Raw genomic sequence first — 22,335 nt, forward strand, 5'->3', positions numbered from 1 at the left:
GGAAGTGAGACTTCTTTGTTGTGCACATTTGCATTGCTTGCTTGCTTCGTTGCCCATAAAGTGCGTATGCGTTTTTTCCTGGATATAATCAGGAAAAAACGCATACGCCCTTTCGGGCCAACTGCATCATTGTCGAAATTCTGCCGCTTTTCATGTGCGTTAAAGACGAGTCCAATCTATCTCTTGAAATCTGTTTCTTGCAATTCTGTCTTGCATTCAGATCCTCTTCTTTGCCTTACCTCAACATATTTTTGGACGTTAGTTTTCATTTATAACTCTGCAGGTTTGTGAATTGCAGTGACCCTGAGCTCCATTTTTTAAGTTGCTCTTTTGTGAGCTGGCCTCAAACCCGCAGGATTGCTTCAGACCCTATTTTGGCTCCGGCGAGGCAGGCTGAGCCTTTCTTTAATTCTTATTCTTAATGGGAAATTAGAGTGATATGTGCCCGTCCAAACCCCTACAACTATTCTCTCATTGGTTCCCCCTCTTCCCGTTCATCCTCCTCACAATTTGCAAAATGTGTGAAACAGAAGTTTAAATGTGCTGATTCTCCAAGTGGGGAGATTCTAAGTAACGTGGCTGGAATGGTGAACAGGAGCACCAGCAGAGGATAAATGAGCTGCATTTTAGACACATCTCCCGATCACATGGTGTACAGTCCTCTGGGTTTTCCATGCATGTTTTAGCTGTAGGAAGATCCCTTGAACCTGCAGATTTGGGACCCATTGAATGGGTACCAGGTAGTATTACTTTAAAGGGTGTGCATTTCCTCACCCAACCTCACATTTCTCTTAGCGCAAACAGTTTCCAGCCTTATGTCTCATCCTGCTGTGGGTCTAGATGTGTTCAATCCATGTTGCATCACCGTCCCTGAGGAAAAGTTGTAAGAGGTTTTCTCTGTCTCTCTGTCGTTTATTTTTTTCAATTTATTACTATATTGCTTACAGCTGATTTTCAAAGCTCTGTTTCTTGCTGCTGTACATCCACTTGATTCACGTACAGAGAGACATCAATAAATTCTTTTTCAGATTCTTACCAGTCGTATATATTCTTTTCCGGTGACTTGAGTGTGCTGAGTGCAGTTCTTTTAGCTACCGTGTAGGCCTTGTTGATTATCAGTTTGGTATTTGGAATGGTATCTTTGCTAATTTCAACCTCCTGGATGATGCCTCACCCCTCCCCACCTTTCCCGTTTAGCAGCCTTATGCGTGTTTTCTACATATTTGACTATGTTTTTGTTTTGTAATTTATTTCATGTGTAGCCATTTTAGATTCCACCGTTAAGTGATATCTTATGATATGTGTCTTTTTCTTTTTGAATTCTGTCACTTAGAATGATCATACGTAACTCCTCTGGAGTTGTTACAACTGGCCATATTTCATTGATTTCCAGGCTGAATAATATTCCACTCTACCTAAGTACCACATCTCTATCCATTTTTTCCCTCCAGAGACATTTAAGTTATATCCTAGTCGAGGATCTTTTAAACAGAGAGGGGGTAAACATTGGGGTGCCTGTGTCCTCTCGATTTTTGTTTTTCCCAAGATATACGCCCATGAGTGCAAGTGCCCTATGCTCTGTAGCTCATTTTTTAGATGCTTTAGTAAACACAATACACTTCTCCAGAATGGCCGTTGGCAATATACATTTCCACTATAAGTCTCACAGGGCTCCCTCTTCTCGTTGCCCTGTCCTGCATTTCTGTTGTTTATGCTTTATGAGGATGGCTCTTCTGACTGATGCGAAGTGATATCTTTTGTAGTATTGACTTCCAGTGCCCACCTGTTTGGTTGGCTAAAAAAGTGTATGCCCTTTTCTTGAATATATACAGAAAAAAACGCATACACCCTTTTTGGCCAACTGCAATGTTGGCAATGTTCAGCTCCTTTTCTTGTGCTTAATGGCGAGTCCTTTCTACCTCCTCACATCCCTTTCCTGCCATTCTCCCTTGCTTACAAGTCCTTTTCTCTGACTTTCCTCAAGACATTTTTCAGTGATGGATATTTTCAACTCTGCAGTTTTGTGAATTTTACTGCCCCTGAGTTCCATTGTTCAACTTGTGTTTATGGGAACTGGCCAAAAAGCAGCGGGATTTCCTCAAGCCCTATACTGTTTCCATGGGCAACCCTAGCCTTTGGTCAATTCGTCTTCCTGATTGGAAATTAGAGTGACATGTGCCTGTCTGAACACCTAGGACTTGTCTCTCATTGTTCCTCATCCTTCCGCTTCATCCTCTGGACAAATTCCAAACTGTACGCAACAGGATGTTGACAGTGCTGACATCTCCAAGTGGGAAGACTGTTAGTAAAGACGCTGGAGGGGTGAACCCGAGCACCAGGAGATGAGGAGATGAGATGCCTTTTCCAAACTCTTCCCGATCAGATGGTATACCATCCTCTGGGTGTGACAGACATGTTTTAGCAGTAGGAAGAGTCCCATTCATGTAAGGAGAACACCAGGGCTTTTTCAAAATCAGTGTCTCCCCGAAACCCAAACTGGGGAAGTTTTTAAGCTACGGCTACACATATGTTCATTAAGGGCCTTGGGAAGTAGGCAGAGTCCAAACTTTAGATGATTGAAGTCTTCAGGGTCAGAAGCACTCACCACCAGCTTCCCTTAGGCTACACTTTAACTGTCATTGATAGATGATGTCAATAAAAATATCTATTCTTTTTCAGATTATTTCCCCTTATAGGTTATTGCAAAATGTTGAGTGTAGTTCCCTGTGCTATACAGTAGTTCCTTGTTGATGATCTATTTTATACATAGCAGTGTGTATGTGTTAATTCCAAACTGTTAATTTATCCCTCCTCCTACCTTTCCCCTTTGGTAATAATAAATTATAAGATTTTATACTTCTCAGAAATGGGGGAGCTGAAAGAGAGGTATCATTTTCAATGGAAAAGCATTTAAAACAAGATTGAAAGTTTAACCAAGATTATTAGATGTACATCCTTGGAAAGAAATCACTTCGTTTCTCTAATATTGACGTGACAAATGAGACAAACCTTTTCACTGAACTTGCTTATAAAAAGTGATGGAAATATCAAATGGAAGTGTTAAAAACATCTTATTTTCCTTGAGCCTTATACACTGTTCTATGTTAACTACAGTTTGGCCCACACATCTGTTCATTGAGGTTACAATAGTCTCAATTTCTGTTACTGATCCTCCAGAGTGGACCCCAACAAGTGTCCCCCTGCCCAGTGTCATTGGGGCCAACAGATCGAGACTGAGTTTGGTTCACAAGCAAAGGAAACTTTATATTTTGATCAGAGAATGGAGAGGTGAGAGCATGCACTACCCCGTGGGCTGTGGGCTGGGCTGCTGTGTAGAGATCCTGTCAGAGTCAGTGGGAGGGAGGGAGGCGGCGGAGCTCTCGAGGGCCGGGTTGGCTGTAGCTCAGGCTCTATATCGTGGAGTCTGCACTGGGCCCCAGGAGCTGAGGTGTCGACCCAGCCATTCTGCACTAGGAAATCTGGTCTGAAGTGCCGGGTGTGGAACCTCTGCATGCGGGACCCTAGGAGCACGTGAAATTAGACAAAGCACAAAGGATAAAAAAGGTTAGACTTGACTTTATTGCCCAGATTCTATTTTTATCTCCCAGGGATTTTTAATGGGCTTTGCTGGGGACAAACCCCTCCTCTGCCTTTTGTCCCGTTCCTCATTCTTGGAGTGCTGAGGGTGCAGACCCTTCTTCTGTAACTGCTGAGTGCTGAGTTGGGAGCCCTCATACCCGGGGGCAAGGGTCAGAGCTTCTCCCCAGCAGCCTCCCGGTGACGTTGATTGTCCCCAGGCCCCCTGCCTCCCTGCTCGTCCACCTGAGCACCAGCATTGGAAGTGTTATAGATTCTAATGACCTTTAAGGGTCCAGGAAAGAGATGTGCAGAGACGCTGTGGGGGCCGGTTTCACCCCGCCCCACATTTGTTCGGCCACCTTAGGCTGACCGTTTCTGCCAGCCTAGATGCTCTGACCAGTAGTCTGCGCTTTCTTCAATTAGGCCCCTGAATTAACGTACAAACAGCACCAGGTGTCAGAGCCCTGCCCGCTCAACTCCCAGACAGTCCAGGGTCAGTGGTGATCAAGGACCATGATGGCTACTGAGTCAACAGCCTTTTGAAGTAAACAGGAGTCCAGCCAGTCTTATTGGCCACCATCATCATGGTGTCTGTAGGCTTTTCTATGGTGACAGTGTGGTATACTGTTCCCCCGCCAAGATTATTAGCTCCCCTCTGGGTGCAGTAAGTCCTGCAAGCAGTAGTCTACTCTTTTGGGACACACTCTTGTTGTTTTATGAGAGAAACTCCAGGTCAAGTGATGTTCACACGAGTCGTCATGGTGCCCTGTTGCCCCCGGTTATCTCTCTGGATGTTGGAGTTGGAGGGCCTCCTCACTCGAGGTCGGTGTGCCAACGGAGCAAACCCTGCAACTTCAGGGCATGGTTGGTGGTTAGGATCACCACGTGGGGTCCTTTTCCCTTAGGAGGGAGGTGGCCTTTTGGGCTGCTGATTTCCAGGTTTTTAGATACCGCCAGTATCTTGGCCAGATGTGGCAGTGGGCCAAGCCCCTTAGTGACCGTAGTTTATCCTACCTGGATGGCATTCTTGCATTGTTCCATTTCAAGTGGTCCCAGTTTTTGCACTAATTCTCCAATGGCGATTCACCTTTCACCGGGAATGTAAAGGTCAAAGGGTTTAGCTAAATTAGGGAGTTCCAGGGCAAGGGTCTGAATTGACTGCTCTTTCCATTCTTGAAAGGCCACTTCTGGATTCTATTCAAAAGGATCATCATCTTTTCCTTTCAGTGTTTCATATAGAGGCCCAGCTAGTAGACTATAGTTAGGGATCCAGAAGCAGCAAACGCTGGCCTCCCCAGGAACCCCTAAGCTGTCTTCTAGTTTGAGAAAGGGGTAAGGCTGAAAATGGTTTCTTCCCTTTCCTGGGATGGGCTTCTCTGACCTTCTGTGAGAATGAAGCCCAGGCAGGTCACCGCAGTCTGTGATATTTGAGCTTTTTCTTGGACAACTTCTATCCTTTATTGGCTTGGTAGTTCAGAGGCCTCCTTAGTAGGGCTGGCGATCAGAATGTCGTCTGCGTATTGAAGGAGGGTTTCCTTTTCCAGAGGTAGAACTTTTAGGTCTTTAGCTAAGCTTTCCCCAAAGATGGTGTGGGAATTTTTGCACCCTTGGGGCCAGACGGCCCGGAAGTATTGTTTTAGTTGTATGTTGAGTCCTGCCACTCACAAGCCAAAATTTCTTGTGACTCTGGGACTAATGGAATACAAAAGAAGGCATCATTGAAGACTAATACAGAATACCATGTCCTGGTGGTTGGTAGAATGACCAGCAGGGTGTAGGAATTAGGAGCAACTGGAGGTATATCCTCGGTGGCTTCACTGACTGTCCTGACATCCTTTACCAGGTCCCCAGCAGCCCATGGGGCTCTCGTGGTCAGACCAATCCCAGAATATGGAGCTCACCTGGGCAGGTACCCCACCCCCACCCCAGCCCACGGGGCTCTTGTGGTCAGGCCCCTCCCAGGATACAGAGCTACCCTTGCAGGTACCGTGGCAGGGCTGGGCACACAGGAACCTTGCACATAGCCCTCATTGCAGAGCACCCCCAGCTCACCTGTCGCTCAGAGCTGACACAGAGCACCTCAGAGCAGGACTTGAACTAACAAACAGCAGCTGCGACAGGTCTGTGACCCTGGGCATCACTCCGTGAGGCCTCCGTCCACCTGGTCTTCCAGAGACTTCCACTGCACCCGGGGCACCAGGCCTCTGTCTCCAACCACCACCCACCCCTCCTCTCCCTGACTCCTGGGTTCCTCTCATTAGGAGAGGGTTTTCTTGAAGTTGTCTCCCACTCATGGGCCAGATAAAATGATTAGAAAACAAGCCAAAGCTGCAGCCCCTTGTCTATCCTGACTCTCAGGAGCCCACACCTGTTCCTTGGACCTGGCCGGTTCAGCAAGTTCCATTTTCTGCAACTGTGAGCCCCTGAGGGGTGATGATTGGCTGACCTGGGCAGCCTTACCGTGCCGGCCAGCCCTCCCCAGGTGTGCCTGGGTTGAGATCAATATAAATACCACTCCAGGCAGCAAGAGCCCCTGCAGCCGTGCCTGACACCATTTTCTCTGCCCTGTCAGCAGTCTCGGGGCTGGGCTGGTGGGAGGGAGTGAGAGGCCACGGTTTTGTGGGTGGCCCAGTGTGAGTGGGGCTCTGCTGGACTTTCTGCAGCAGTTGCCAGGCTGCCACCTGCTAAAGAAGAGGATGTGTCACCCATACCTGCTGCTGGAATTTCTCCCTGGGCAGAGGTGAGGAAGGAAAAAAGCAGTGGGGGCAGGGACAGGACGGGTATCTCAGGCAGGGAAATGGAAATCTTCCAGAAGAGCACCCAGGGCCAGGACCATCCTGGCTGGCCTGCAGGCACCAAGTCGGCCGGCATGCTGTCACTCGTGTGGCTCTATGGCCCTTCCTCTAGGCTTTCAAGTCCTTGTATATATTCAGGTGTTTTACCTTGGACGGGTGGGAATAGTTCAGCAGCAACTGGCCTGGGGCTCAGCTCACGTTTACTCACAGATGCCTCGGCACGGTGCCCCAGCTTTGCAATGAGGACGCTTGTTGTGTGGGGGCTGCTGGCTGAATGGGAGATGATTCCCCACCACTGACCAACTTCAGAATTGTTTACAACTGGAGTAAGTGCCCTGATATGGCTTTCCTCTGAGTAACTGGTGGGTTCTGTTTTTTTTTTTTCTCTTTTTCGTTTTTGGTTCAAGGTAGATTTTATTCCTCTTTTTTGTATTTACAGATATAAGCATGGAAATAATTTATTCATATAAATACATGTATGTGAAGGGAATAATTGTTTTTTCTGTTTCATTTTTTAAATTTTATTTCTTTTTAATTTTGAATTTTATTTTATATTTTTATACAGCAGGTTCTTATTGGTTATCTATTTTATACATATAAATGTTTACATGCCAATCCCAATCTCTCAAATCCTCCCACCACCACCCTCCCAAGAGCTTTCCCCCCTTGTTGTCCATACGATTGTTGTCTACATCTGTTGCTCTATTTATGCCTTGCAAAACGGTTAATCTGTACAGTTTTTCTAGGTTCCACATATATGCATGAATATACAAGATTTGTTTTTCTCTTTCTGACTTACTTCACTCTGTATGACAGTCTCTAGATCCATCGACGTCTCTACAAATGACCCAATTTCATTCCTTTCATGGCTTAGTAATATTCCATTTTATATATGTACCACATCTTTATGCATTCGTCTGTCTGTGGGCATTTAGGTTGCTTCCATTACCTCGATATTGTAAATAGTGATGCAATGAACATTGCGGTGAATGTCTCTTTTTGATTTCTGGTTTTGTCTGGGTATATGTCCAGTACTGGGATTGCTGTATCATATGGTAATTCTATTATTAGTTCCTTAAGAAACTCCATATTGTTCTCCATAGTGACTGTATCAATTTATATTCCCAACAATAGTGGAAGAGGCTTCCTTTTCTCCACACCCTTTCCAGCATTTGTTGTTTGTAGATTTTCAGATGATGCCCATTCTAACAGGTGTGAGGTGATACCTCATTGTTGAGTCCATTTCGTTGAGCAAGGGGTAGGTCTTGTCTATTACATATTTGGCTTATGGAACGGTATCTGTGCTAATTTCAAACTCTGGTTTTATGCAGCACCCCAACTCACCTTTCCCCTTAAGCAAGCATAAGTTGGTTTTCTAAACTTGAGACCCTGTTCTGTTTTGTAATTCAGTTCATGTGTAGCCAAGTTTACATTCCGTGCATTAGTGATACCTTATGATGTTTCTTTTTCTGTGTGACTTATTTCACTTAGAATCATCGTGCCTCAATCCACTCATTATGCTGGTACAGGCCTGGTGACACAGATTTCATCGCTGAGTGGTATTCTGTTGTACGTAAGTACCGCAACTTCTTTATCAATTATTTGTTCTCTGGGATATTTAACGTGTATTGTAGAAGAGGTTCCTGTAAACAGATCCGTCCCAAATTTTGGGGTGGCTGTGTTTTTGATTTTAATTTTCCTAAGCTATAGGACCATAAGTGGAAATACCCTAGACTCTATTACTTTGTTTTTCAGATGTATCAGGAAACACCATACACTTGTCCAGAGTGGCTGTTGGCAATTTACATCCTGCCCATCAGCATAACAAGGTTCCTTTTTCCCCATGGCCTGTCTTGCCTTTCTGGATTTTACACTTTTTTCAGATGGCCCTTTAGACCGGGGGGAAGTGACACTTCATAGTAGTTCGGATTTCCATTGCAAGCTTGCTTGGTTTGCCAAAACGGGCATATGCGTGTTTTCCTGAATATATTCAGGAACAAACTCATACGCCCTTTTTTGCCAAGTGCATCATTGTCGATGTTCTGCCTCTTCCTATGCTTTAAATGCAAATCCAGTCTACCTCCTGAAATCGGTTTCCTGAAATTCTGCCCCGCTTTGAAGTCCTCTTCGCAGCCTTACTTCAATATATTTTTGGACGTTATCTGTCATTTATAACTCTGCAGGTTTGTGAATTACAGGGCCCCTGAGCTCCTTTCTTCAACTCGCTTTCTTGTGAGCTGGCCGCAAACCCGCAAGACTGCTTCAGGCCCTAATCTGCTTCTGGCAGGGCATGCTGAGCCTTTGGTTAATTCCTCTTCCTGGTGGGAAATGAGTGTTAAAAATGCCCGTCCAGACACCTACCTCACTCTCAACCCCTTGGTTATGTGGGTCCTCTGGTTTGTGGCCACCTTTGCTGGGTTCCTCACCTTCGATGATGTGGCCCCACTAGTGTGAGGACACTCCTGCCTGGTTCCTATCCACGTGGTTATGTGGACCCCCTGGTGAGAGTCTGTTCCTGGCTGTGTTCCTCACCCTTCTGTGAGGGAGACCCTCTGCTGATAGGTCACTCCTGCATGGCTGGCACACATTGCCTTGGTGAAATCAGCCGTGTGGTGGCAGTTGGAGCGTGCTGGGAATCTCCTCCCCCCGGTGATGAGGGCCCTCTGGCGTCAGGCCCTAACTGCTGGGCTCCCCACATTTTGTGATGTGCGCCCAGTGGTGCGAGGACACTCCAGCCAGGTTCACATCCCCATGGGGATGTGGGCCTTCTGCTCTGAGGTCCCAACGCCTGGGTTGCTCACAGTTTCATGATGTGGGTTCTCTGCTGTTAGTTCACTCCTGCCTGCATTCCATAGCTTCTGTGCTCTCGGCCGCCTGCTGGGAGGTTCCAACTGCTGGATTCCTCCCCTTTCTTATTCTTTGGGCCCTCTGTTTTTAGGCTACTCCTGCCTGCCTCATTCCCATTCCCTTTGTGATATGTGTCCTCTGATTTGAGGCCACATGTGCTGGGTTCCGCACCTTTCGATGATGTGGCCCCACTGGAGGGAAGACAGTCCTGACTGGTTCCCATCCCCTTGCTGATGTGGGCCCTCAGGTGAGAGTCTGATCCTGGCTGGGTTCCTCACCCTTCTGTGAGGTGGGCCCTCTGCTGTGAGGTCAATCATGCCTGTCTGGCACACGTCACCTTGGTGACGTGGGCCCTCTGGTGGCAGTTGGAGTATGCTGTGATCCTCCTCCCCTCGGTGATGAGGGCCCTCTTGCCTTAGGCCATAACTGCTGGGCTCCCCACATTTTCTGATGTGCGCCAAGTGAGTGAGGACACTCTTGCCAGGTTCCCATCCCCATGGGGATATGGGCCTTCTGCTCTGAGGTCAAAACGCCTGGCTTGCTCACAGTACCATGATGTGGGCCCTCTGCTGTGAGTTCACTCCGGCAAGGATCCCTTATCATTGGTGCTCTGAGCCGCCTGCTGGGAGGTTCCAACTGCTGGATTCCTCAACTTTTTTATTCTATGTGCCCTCTGTTGTGAGGCTCCTCCTGCCTGCCTCACTGCCAGCCCCTTGGTGATGACTGTCCTATGGCTTGAGGCCACATGTGCTGCATTCCTCACCTTTCGATGATGTGGCCCCACTCGTGTGAGGACACTCCTGCCTGGTTCCCATCCCCTTGGTGAGGTGGGCCCTCTGGCGAGAGTCTAATCCTGGCTGGGTTCCTCAACGTTCTGTGAGGTGGGCCCTCTGCTGTGAGGTCACTCCTGCCTGGCTGGCACACGTCACCTTGGAGACATGAGCCCTCTGGTGGCAGTTGGAGCGTGCAGGGTGCCTCCTCCTCTCGGTGATGACGGCCCTCTGGCGTCAGGCCCTAAATGGTGGGCTCCCCACTTTTTCTGATGTGCGCCCAGTGGTGCGAGGACACTCCAGCCAGGTTCCCATTCCCATGGGGATGTGGGCCTTCTGTGCTGAGGTCCCAACGCCTGGGTTGCTCACAGTTTTATGATGTGGACCCTCTGCTGTGAGTTCACTGTGGCCTGGATCCCATAGCCTCGGTGTTCTGGGCCGCCTGCTGGAAGGTCTAAATGCTGGAATCCTCACGTTTTTTATATTATGTGCCCTGTGTTGTGAGGCTACTCCTGCCTGCCTCACTCCAAGGCCCTTGGTGATGTGGGTCCTCTGGTTTGAGGACACATGTGCTGGTTTCCTCACCTTAAGATGATGAGGCCCCACTGGTGTGAGGATAATCCTGACTGGTTCCCATCCCCTTTGTGATGTGGGCCCTCTGGTGAGAGTCTGATCCTGGCTGGGTTTCTCACCCATCTGTGAGGTGGGCCCTCTACTATCAGGTAACTCTTGCCTGGCTTGCTCACCTCGCCTTGTTGACATGAGCCCTCTGGTGGCACTTGGACCCTGCTGGGAGCCTCCTCACCTCTGTGATGAGGGCCCTCTGACGTCAGGCCCTAACTGCTGGGCTCCCCAACTTTTCTTAGTGAGCCCAGTGATGCTCGGGCACTCCTCTTAGGTTCCCATCTCCATGGGGATGTGGGCCTTCTGCTCTGAGGTTCCAACGGCTGGGTTGATCACAATTTCATGATGTGGGCTCTCTGGTGTTAGTTCACTGTGGCCTGGATCCCATAGCCTCTGTGCTCTTGGCCGCCTGCTGGGAGGTTCCAACTGCTCGATTCCTCAACTTTTGTATTCTATGGGTCCTGTGTTGTGATGCTCCTCCTGCCTGCCTCACTCGCAACCCCTTCGTGATGTGGGTCTTCTGGTTTGAGGCCACATGTGCTGGGTTCCGCAACTTTCAATGATGTGGCCCCACTGGTGTGAGGACACTCCTGCCTGGTTCCCATCCCCTTGGTGATGTGGGCCTTCTGGTGACAGTCTTATCCTGGCTGGGTTCCTCACCCTTCTGTGAGGTAGGCCCTCTGCTGTGAGGTCAATCCTGCCTGACTTGCACACATCACCTTGGCGACGTGGGCCCTCTGTTGGCACACAGAACCTGCTGGGAGCCTCCTCCCCTCGGTGATGACGGCCCTCTAGCATCAGGCCCTAACTGCTGGGATCCCCACGTTTTCTGATGTGAGCCCAGTGTTGCCAGGACACTCCTGTCAGGTTCCCATCCCCATGGGGATGTGGGCTTTCTGCTCTGAGGTCCCAACGCCTGGGTTGCTCACAGTTTCATGATGTGGGCTCTCTGGTGTTAGTTCACTCCTGCCTGCATCCCATAGCTTCTGTGCTCTCGGCCGCCTGCTGGGAGGTTCCAAATGCTGGATTCCTCACCTTTTTTATTCTTTGGGCCCTCTGTTTTTAGGCTACTCCTACCTGCCTCACTCCCATCCCCTTTGTGATGTATGTCCTCTGATATGAGGCCACATGTGCTGGGTTCCTCACCTTTCGATGATGTGGCCCCACTGGTGGGAGGACAGTTCTGACTGGTTCCCATCCCCTTGGTGTTGTGGGCCCTCTGGTGAGAGTCTCATCCTGCCTCGGTTCCTCACCCTTCTGTGAGATAGGCCCTCTGCTGTGAGGTCACTACTGCCTGGCTGGCGCATGCCACCTTGTAGACGTGGGCCCTCTGTTGGCAGTTGGAACCTGCTGGGAGTCTCCTCCCCTCAGTTATGAGGGCCCCCTGGCGTCAGGCCCTAACTGCCGGGCTCCTAACATTTTCTGATATGTGCTAAGTGGTGCGAAGCCACTCCTGCCAGGTTCCCATCCCAATGGGGATGTGGGCCTTCTGTTCTGTGGTCCCAACGGCTGGGCTGCTCACAGGTTCATGATGTGGGCCCTCTGCTGTGAGTTCACTGTGGCCTGAATCCCATAGCCTCGGTGCTCGGGGCCACTTGCTGGGAGGTTCCAACTGCTGGATTCCTCAACTTTTATATTCTATGGACCCTGTGTTGTGAGGCCGGTCCTGCCAGCCTCATTCCGAACCCCTTGGTGATGTGGTTCCTCTGGTTTGAGGCTACATGTGCTGGGATCCTCACCTTTCGATGATGTTGTCCCACTGGTGTGGGGACACTCCTGCCTGGTTCCCATCCCCTTGGTGATGTGGGCCCTCTGGTGAGAGTCTGATCCTGGCTGTGTTCCTCACCCTTCTGTGAGGTGGGCCCTCTGCTGTGAGGTCACTCCTGCCGGGCTGGCACACATTGCCTTGGCGATGTTGGCCCTCTGGTGGCAGCTGGAGCCTGCTGGGAGCCTCCTCCTCTCAGTGATGAGTGCTCTCTAGCGTCAGGCCCTAACTTCTGAGCACCCCACGTTTTCTGATGTGAGCCCAGTGATGCCAGGACACTCCTGTCATGTTCCCATCACCATGGGGATGTGGGCCTTCTGCTCTGAGGTCCCAATGTCTGGGTTGCTCACAGTTTCATGATGTGGGCTGTCTGGTGTTAGTTCACTCCGGCCTGGATCCCCTAGCCTCTGAGCTCTGGGCCGCCTGCTGGGAGGTACCAAATGCTGGATTCCTCACCTTTCTTATTTTTGGGCCCTCTGTTATGAGGCTCCTCCTGCCTGCCTCACTCCCAGCCCCTTGGTGATGGGTGTCCTATGGTTTGAAGCCACATGTTCTGGGTTCCTCACCTTTAGATGATGTGGCCCTACTCATGTGAGGACACTCCTGCCTGGTTCCAATCCATTTGGTGATGTGGGCCCTCTGGTGCAAGTCTGATCCTGACTGGGTTCGTCACACTTCTCTGAGGTGTGCCCTCTGCTGTGAGGTCATTCGTGCCTGGTTGGCACACATCACCTTGGCGACGTCAGCCCTCTGGTGGCAGTTGGAGCCTGCTGGGAGCCTCCTTCCCTTGGTGATGAGGGTCCTCTGGCATCAGGCCCTAACTGCTGGTCTCCCAAAATTTTCTGATACGTTCTCAGTGGTGCGAGGACACTCCTACCAGATTTCCATCCCCATGGGGATGGGGGCCTCCTGCTCTGAGGTCCCAATGGCTGGGTTGCTCAGTTTCATGACATGGGCCCTCTTCTGTGAGTTCACTGTGGCCTGGATCCCATAGCCTCGGTGCTCTGGGCCGCCTGCTGGGAGGTTCCAACTGCTGGATTCCTCACTTTTTTATTCTATGGGCCCAGTGTTGTGAGGCTACTCCTGCCTGCCTCACTCCGAGGCCCTTGGTGATGTGGGTCCTCTGGTTTGAAGACACATGTGCTGGGATCCTCACCTTTCGATGATGTGGCCCCACTGGTGTGGGGACACTCCTGCCTGGTTCCCATCCCCTTGGTGATGTGGGCCCTCTGGTGAGAGTCTAATGTTGGCTGGGTTTCTCAACCTTCTGTGAGGTGGGACCTCTGCTGTGAGGTAACTCCTGCCTGGCTTGCTCACATTGCCTTGGCAATGTGAGCCCCCAGGTGGCAGTTAAGCCTGCTGGGAATCTCCTCCCCTCAGTTATGAGAGCTCTGGATAAAACACATATGCCCTTTTTTGCCAAGTCCATTATTTTCCAAGTTCTGTCTCTTTTCCTATGCTTTAAGAGCGACTCCCGTGTACCTTCTGAAATCGGTTTCCAGCAATTCTGCCCCACATTCAAGTCTTCTTCGCAGCTTTATTCAGTATAATTTTGGATGATAGCTGTCATTTATAACTCCGCAGGTTTGTGAATTACAGTGTCCCTGAGCTCCTTTCTTCAACTCGATTTCTTGTGAGCTGGCCGCAACACCGCAGGATCTCTTCATGCCCTAATCTAGTTCCAGCACGGCACGCGGAGCCTTTGGTTCATTCGTCTTCCTGGTGGGAAATGAGAGTTAAATTTGCCCATCCAGACACCTCCAGCTAGTCTCTCATTGGTTCTCCCTATTCCTGTTCATTTTCTGCAGAAATTGCAAACTGGGCCAAACAGGAGGTTAAAGGCACTGACTCTCCAAGTGGGGAGAGTGTTAGTAAAGCGTCTGGAATGTTGCACCCGAGTACCAGGGGACAAACACTGAGACACATTTGAACACGTTTCCCGATCACATGGTGGATCATACTCTGGGTTCCACATGCATGTTTTAGCTGAAGGAAGAATCCCTTAAACCTGGAGAGTTGAGACCCATGGAATGCGTACCATGCAATATGACTTCAAAGGGTCTGCATTTGCTCACCGAACCTCTCCAATGCTATCACTGCTGCGTTTATGCCACTGTACACACGATTGATTCTCTTTCGGAGACATATAAATCCATAGGTTTTAAGATTCTTACTAGTCAGGTATATTCTAAGGCGTTTAATATGGGGTGTTGAGTCCACTTAGTTGAGCAAGGAGTAGCTCTTGTTATTACATATTTGGCTTATGGAACGGTATCTGTGCTAATTTCCATCTCTGGTTTTATGCAGCACCCCAACTCACCTTTCGCCTACAGCAAGCATAAGTTGGTTTTCTACATTTGAGACCCTGTTCTGCTTTGTAATTCAGTTCCTGTGTAGCCAAGTTTACATTCCGTGTGTTACTGATATCTTATGATGTTTCATTTTCTGTGTGACTTATTTCAGTTAGAATCATCATACCTGAATCCACTCATTATGCTGCTACGGGCCTGATGACATAGATTTCATTGCTGAGTGATATTGCATTGTACGTAAGTACCACAACTTCTTTATCCATTTTTCACTTTCTGCGATGCTGAACTTGTACCTTAAACGAGGATCTTGTAAACAGAGGCGTCCCAAACTTTGGGGTGGCTGTGTCTTTTTGATTTTAATTTCCCTAAGCTATAGGACCATAAGTGGAAGTGCCCTAGGCTCTGTTGCTTTGTTTTTTAGATGTTTCAGGAAACACCATACACTTCTCCCGAGTGTCTGTTGGCAATTTACATCCCGCCCATCAGCATAACATGGCTCCCAGTTCTCCATGGCCTGTCCTGCCTTTCTGGATTTTACACTTTTTTCAGATGGCCCTTTTGACCGGGGGGAAGTGAGACTTCATTGTAGTGCAGATTTCCTTTGCAAGCTTGCTTGGTTGGCCAAAAAGGGCGTATGCGTTTTTTCCTGAATATATTCAGGAAAAAACGCATACGCCCTTTTTGGCCAAGTGCATCATTGTGGACCTTCTGCCTCTTTTCCTCTGCTTTAAATGCAATTCCAGTCTACCTCCTGAAATCGGTTTCCTGCAATTCTGCCCCGCTTTCAAGTCCTCTTGGCAGCCTTACTTCAGTATATTTTTGGACGATAGCTGTCATTTATAACTCTGCAGGTTTGTGAATGACAGTGCCTCTGAGCTCCTTTCTTCAACTCGCTTTCTTGTGAGCTGGCCGCAACACCGCAGGATTGCTTCAGTCCCTAATCGTGTTCCCGCACGGCACGCTGAGCCTTTGGTTAATTCCTCTTCCTGGTGGGAAATGAGAGTTCAATTTTCCCGTCCAGACACATCCAGCTAGTCTCTCATTGGTTCTCCCTATTCCTGTTCATCTTCCGCAGAAATTGCAAACTGGGCCAAACAAGAGGTTAAAGGCAGTGAGTCTCCAAGTCGGGAGAGTGTTAGTAAAGCGTCTGGAATGTTGCACCCGAGTACCAGGGGACGAGAACTGAGACATATTGGAACACGTCTCCCGATCACATGGTTGATCATACTCTGGGTTCCACATGCAAGTTTTGGCTGAAGGAAGAATCCCTTAAACCTGGAGAGTTGAGACCCGTGGAATGGGTACCATGCAATATGACTTCAAAGGGTCTTCATTTGCTCACCGAACCTCTCCAATCCTATCTCTGCTGCGTTTATGCCCCTGTACACATGCTTGATTCTCCTTCAGAGACATAGCGATCCATAGGTTTTAAGATACTTACTAGTCAGGTATGTTCTTAGGCGTTTAATATGGGGCGTTGAGTCCATTTCGTTGAGCAAGGAGTAGCTCTTGTCTATTCCATATTTGGCTTAAGGAACTTTATCTGTGCTCATTTCAATCTCTGGTTTTATGCAGCACCCCAACTCACCTTTCCCCTTAAGAAAGCATAAGTTGGTTTTCTAAATTTGAGACCGTGTTCTGTGTTGTAATCCACTTCCTGTGTAGCCAAGTTTACATTCCGTGTATGAGTGATATCTTATGATGTTTCTTTTTCTGTGTGACTTATTTCAGTTAGAATCATCATACCTGAATCCACTCATTATGCTCCTATGGGCCTGATGACATAGATGTCATTGCTGAGTGATATTGCATTGTACGTAAGTACCACAACTTCTTTATCCATTTTTCACTTTCTGCGATACTGATCTTGTACCGTAAACGAGGTTCTTGTAAACAGAGCCGTCCCAAACTTTGGGGTGGCTGTGTCTTTTCGATTTTAATTTCCCTAAGCTATAGGACCATAAGTGGAAGTGCCCTAGGCTCTGTTGCTTTGTTTTTTAGATGTTTCAGGAAACACCATACACTTCTGCCCAGTGGCTGTTGGCAATTTACATCCCGCCCATCAGCATAACAACCTCCCTGTTCTCCATGGTCTGGCCTGCCTTTCTGGATTTTACACTTTTTTCAGATGGCCCTTTTGACCGGGGGGAAGTGAGACTTCATTGTAGTGCAGATTTCCTTTGCAAGCTTGCTTGGTTGGCCAAAAAGGGCGTATGCGTTTTTCCCTGAATATATTCAAGAAAAACGCATACGCCCTTTTTGGCCAAGTGCATCATTGTGGACGTTCTGCCTCTTTTCCTATGCTTTAAATGCAATTCCAGTCTACCTCCTGAAATCAGTTTCCTGCAATTCTGCCCCGCTTTCAAGTCCTCTTGGCAGCCTTACTTCAGTATATTTTTGGACGATAGCTGTCATTTATAACTCTGCAGGTTTGTGAATGACAGTGCCCCTGAGCTCCTTTCTTCAACTCGCTTTCTTGTGAGCTGGCCACAACACCGCAGGATTGCTTCAGGCCCTAATGTGGTTCCAGCACGGCATGCTGAGCCTTTGGTTAATTCCTCTTCCTGGTGGGAAATGAGAGTTAAATTTGCCCGTCCAGACACCTCCAGCTAGTCTCTCATTGGTTCTCCCTATTCCTGTTCATCTTCCGCAGAAATTGCAAACTGGGCCAAACAGGAGGTTAAAGGCACTGACTCTCCAAGTCGGGAGAGTGTTAGTAAAGCGTCTGGAATGTTGCACCCGAGTACCAGGGGATGAGAACTGAGACATATTGGAACACGTCTCCGGATCACACGGTTGATCATACTCTGGGTTCCACATGCATGTTTTAGCTGAAGGAAGAATCCCTTAAACCTGGAGAGTTGAGACCCGTGTAATGGGTACCATGCAATATGACTTCAAAGGGTCTTCATTTGCTCACCGAAACTCTCCAATCCTATCACTGCTGCGTTTATGCCCCTGTACACATGCTTGATTCTCTTTCGGAGACATAGCAATCCATAGGTTTTAAGATACTTACTAGTCAGGTACATTCTTAGGCGTTTAATATGCGGTGTTGAGTCCATTTCGTTGAGCAAGGAGTAGCTCTTGTCTATTCCATATTTGGCTTAAGGAACTTTATCTGTGCTCATTTCAATCTCTGGTTTTATGCAGCACCCCAACTCACCTTTCCCCTTAAGCAAGCATAAGTTGGTTTTCTAAATTTGAGACCCTGTTCTGTTTTGTAATTCAGTTCCTGTGTAGCCAAGTTTACATTCCGTGTATTAGTGATATCTTATGATGTTTCTTTTTCTGTGTGACTTATTTCAGTTAGAATCATCATACCTGAATCCACTCATTATGCTCCTACGGGCCTGATGACATAGATGTCATTGCTGAGTGATATTGCATTGTACGTAAGTACCACAACTTCTTTATCCATTTTTCACTTTCTGCGATACTGATCTTGTACCGTAAACGAGGTTCTTATAAACAGAGGCGTCCCAAACTTTGGGGTGGCTGTGTCTTTTTGATTGTAATTTCCCTAAGCTATAGGACCATAAGTGGAAGTGCCCTAGCCTCTGTTGCTTTGTTTTTTAGATGTTTCAGGAAACACCATACACTTCTGCACAGTGGCTGTTGGCAATTTACATCCCGCCCAGCAGCATAACAAGGCTCCCAGTTCTCCATGGCCTGTCCTGCCTTTCTGGATTTTACACTTTTTTCAGATGGCCCTTTTGACCGGGGGGAAGTGAGACTTCATTGTAGTGCAGATTTCCTTTGCAAGCTTGCTTGGTTGGCCAAAAAGTGCGTATGCGTTTTTTCCCTGAATATATTCAGGAAAAAACGCATACGCCCTTTTTGGCCAAGTACATCATTGTGGACGTTCTGCCTCTTTTCCTATGCTTTAAATGCAATTCCAGTCTACCTCCTGAAATCGGTTTCCTGCAATTCTGCCCCGCTTTCAAGTCCTCTTGGCAGCCTTACTTCAGTATATTTTTGGACGATAGCTGTCATTTATAACTCTGCAGGTTTGTGAATTACAGTGCCCCTGAGCTCCTTTCTTCAACTCGCTTTCTTGTGAGCTGGCCACAACACCGCAGGATTGCTTCAGGCCCTAATCTGGTTCCGGCACAGCACGCTGAGCCTTTGGTTAATTCCTCTTCCTGGTGGGAAATGAGAGTTCAATTTGCCCGTCCAGACACCTCCAGCTAGTCTCTCATTGGTTCTCCCTATTCCTGTTCATCTTCCGCAGAAATTGCAAACTGGGCCAAACAGGAGGTTAAAGGCACTGATCTCCAAGTCGGGAGAGTGTTAGTAAAGCGTCTGGAATGTTGCACCCGAGTACCAGGGGACGAAAACTGAGACATATTTGAACACGTCTCCTGATCACATGGTTGATCATACTCTGGGTTCCACATGCATGTTTTAGCTGAAGGAAGAGTACCTTAAACCTGGAGAGTTGAGACCCGTGGAATGGGTACCATGCAATATGACTTCAAAGGGTCTTCATTTGCTCACCGAACCTCTCCAATCCTATCACTGCTGCGTTTATGCCCCTGTACACACGCTTGATTCTCTTTCGGAGACATAGCAATCCATAGGTTTTCAGATACTTACTAGTCAGGTACATTCTTAGGCGTTTAATATGGGGTGTTGAGTCCATTTCGTTGAGCAAGGAGTAGCTCTTGTCTATTCCATATTTGGCTTAAGGAACTTTATCTGTGCTCATTTCAATCTCTGGTTTTATGCAGCACCCCAACTCACCTTTCCCCTTAAGCAAGCATAAGTTGGTTTTCTAAATTTGAGACCCTGTTCCTTTTGTAATCCAGTTCCTGTGTAGCCAAGTTTACATTCCGTGTATTAGTGATATCTTATGATGTTTCTTTTTCTGTGTGACTTATTTCAGTTAGAATCATCATACCTGAATCCACTCATTATGCTGCTACGGGCCTGATGACATAGATTTCATTGCTGAGTGATATTGCATTGTACGTAAGTACCACAACTTCTTTATCCATTTTTCACTTTCTGCGATACTGAACTTGTACCGTAAACGAGGTTCTTGTAAACAGAGGCGTCCCAAACTTTGGGGTGGCTGTGTCTTTTTGATTTTAATTTCCCTAAGCTATAGGACCATAAGTGGAAGTGCCCTAGGCTCTGTTGCTTTGTTTTTTAGATGTTTCAGGAAACACCATACACTTCTCCCGAGTGGCTGTTGGCAATTTACATCCCGCCCATCAGCATAACAAGGCTCCCAGTTCTCCATGGCCTGTCCTGCCTTTCTGGATTTTACACTTTTTTCAGATGGCCCTTTTGACCGGGGGGAAGTGAGACTTCATTGTAGTGCAGATTTCCTTTGCAAGCTTGCTTGGTTGGCCAAAAAGGGCGTATGCGTTTTTTCCTGAATATATTCAGGAAAAAACGCATACGCCCTTTTTGGCCAAGTGCATCATTGTGGACGTTCTGCCTCTTTTCCTATGCTTTAAATGCAATTCCAGTCTACCTCCTGAAATCGGTTTCCTGCAATTCTGCCCCGCTTTCAAGTCCTCTTGGCAGCCTTACTTCAGTATATTTTTGGACGATAGCTGTCATTTATAACTCTGCAGGTTTGTGAATTACAGTGCCCCTGAGCTCCTTTCTTCAACTCGCTTTCTTGTGAGCTGGCCGCAACACCGCAGGATTGCTTCAGGCCCTAATCTGGTTCCGGCACGGCATGCTGAGCCTTTGGTTAATTCCTCTTCCTGGTGGGAAATGAGAGTTCAATTTGCCCGTCCAGACACCTCCAGCTAGTCTCTCATTGGTTCTCCCTATTCCTGTTCATCTTCCGCAGAAATTGCAAACTGGGCCAAACAGGAGGTTAAAGGCACTGACTCTCCAAGTCGGGAGAGTGTTAGTAAAGCGTCTGGAATGTTGCACCCGAGTACCAGGGGACGAAAACTGAGACATATTGGAACACGTCTCCTGATCACATGGTTGATCATACTCTGGGTTCCACATGCATGTTTTAGCTGAAGGAAGAATCCCTTAAACCTGGAGAGTTGAGACCCGTGGAATGGGTACCATGCAATATGACTTCAAAGGGTCTTCATTTGCTCACCGAACCTCTCCAATCCTATCACTGCTGCGTTTATGCCCCTGTACACACGCTTGATTCTCTTTCGGAGACATAGCAATCCATAGGTTTTAAGATACTTACTAGTCAGGTACATTCTTAGGCGTTTAATATGGGGTGTTGAGTCCATTTCGTTGAGCAAGGAGTAGCTCTTGTCTATTACATATTTGGCTTAAGGAACTTTATCTGTGCTCATTTCAATCTCTGGTTTTATGCAGCACCCCAACTCACCTTTCCCCTTAAGCAAGCATAAGTTGGTTTTCTAAATTTGAGACCCTGTTCTGTTTGTAATTCAGTTCCTGTGTAGCCAAGTTTACATTCCGTGTATTAGTGATATCTTATGATGTTTCTTTTTCTGTGTGACTTATTTCAGTTAGAATCATCATACCTGAATCCACTCATTATGCTGCTACGGGCCTGATGACATAGATTTCATTGCTGAGTGATATTGCATTGTACGTAAGTACCACAACTACTTTATCCATTTTTCACTTTCTGCGATACTGAACTTGTACCTTAAACGAGGTTCTTGTAAACAGAGGCGTCCCAAACTTTGGGGTGGCTGTGTCTTTTTGATTTTAATTTCCCTAAGCTATAGGACCATAAGTGGAAGTGCCCTAGGCTCTGTTGCTTTGTTTTTTAGATGTTTCAGGAAACACCATACACTTCTCCCGAGTGTCTGTTGGCAATTTACATCCCGCCCATCAGCATAACAAGGCTCCCAGTTCTCCATGGCCTGTCCTGCCTTTCTGGATTTTACACTTTTTTCAGATGGCCCTTTTGACCGGGGGGAAGTGAGACTTCATTGTAGTGCAGATTTCCTTTGCAAGCTTGCTTGGTTGGCCAAAAAGTGCGTATGCGTTTTTTCCTGAATATATTCAGGAAAAAACGCATACGCCCTTTTTGGCCAAGTGCATCATTGTGGACGTTCTGCCTCTTTTCCTATGCTTTAAATGCAATTCCAGTCTACCTCCTGAAATCGGTTTCCTGCAATTCTGCCCCGCTTTCAAGTCCTCTTGGCAGCCTTACTTCAGTATATTTTTGGACGATAGCTGTCATTTATAACTCTGCAGGTTTGTGAATTACAGTGCCCCTGAGCTCCTTTCTTCAACTCGCTTTCTTGTGAGCTGGCCGCAACACCGCAGGATTGCTTCAGGCCCTAATCTGGTTCCGGCACGGCACGCTGAGCCTTTGGTTAATTCCTCTTCCTGGTGGGAAATGAGAGTTCAATTTGCCCGTCCAGACACCTCCAGCTAGTCTCTCATTGGTTCTCCCTATTCCTGTTCATCTTCCGCAGAAATTGCAAACTGGGCCAAACAGGAGGTTAAAGGCACTGACTCTCCAAGTCGGGAGAGTGTTAGTAAAGCGTCTGGAATGTTGCACCCGAGTACCAGGGGACGAAAACTGAGACATATTTGAACACGTCTCCTGATCACATGGTTGATCATACTCTGGGTTCCACATGCATGTTTTAGCTGAAGGAAGAATCCCTTAAACCTGGAGAGTTGAGACCCGTGGAATGGGTACCATGCAATATGACTTCAAAGGG

At 47.8% G+C, this 22,335-nt stretch overlaps 1 long non-coding RNA gene across 2 annotated transcripts in view; it reads right to left on the reverse strand.

Moving 5' to 3' along the window:
• Positions 1-12,067, reverse strand: part of LOC141277775 (uncharacterized) — a 91,762-nt gene extending 79,695 nt beyond the window's left edge. Inside the window, exons 1-3 of one of the 2 annotated variants that reach the window (XR_012329595.1) lie at positions 11,762-12,067; positions 11,545-11,617; positions 8,514-8,692 (exon numbers count right to left, since the gene is read on the reverse strand). This is a non-coding gene — a long non-coding RNA (uncharacterized lncRNA). Of the gene's footprint in view, positions 1-8,513; positions 8,693-11,544; positions 11,691-11,761 lie in introns of those variants that run through there. The other variant, XR_012329594.1, reaches the window with a different exon arrangement.
• Between the last annotated feature and the right edge of the window lie 10,268 nt (positions 12,068-22,335).

The sequence above is a fragment of the Tursiops truncatus genome, unplaced genomic scaffold (genome assembly GCF_011762595.2).
Source record: "Tursiops truncatus isolate mTurTru1 unplaced genomic scaffold, mTurTru1.mat.Y mat_scaffold_52_arrow_ctg1, whole genome shotgun sequence".
In the NCBI taxonomy this organism is placed as follows: Eukaryota; Metazoa; Chordata; class Mammalia; order Artiodactyla; family Delphinidae; genus Tursiops; species Tursiops truncatus.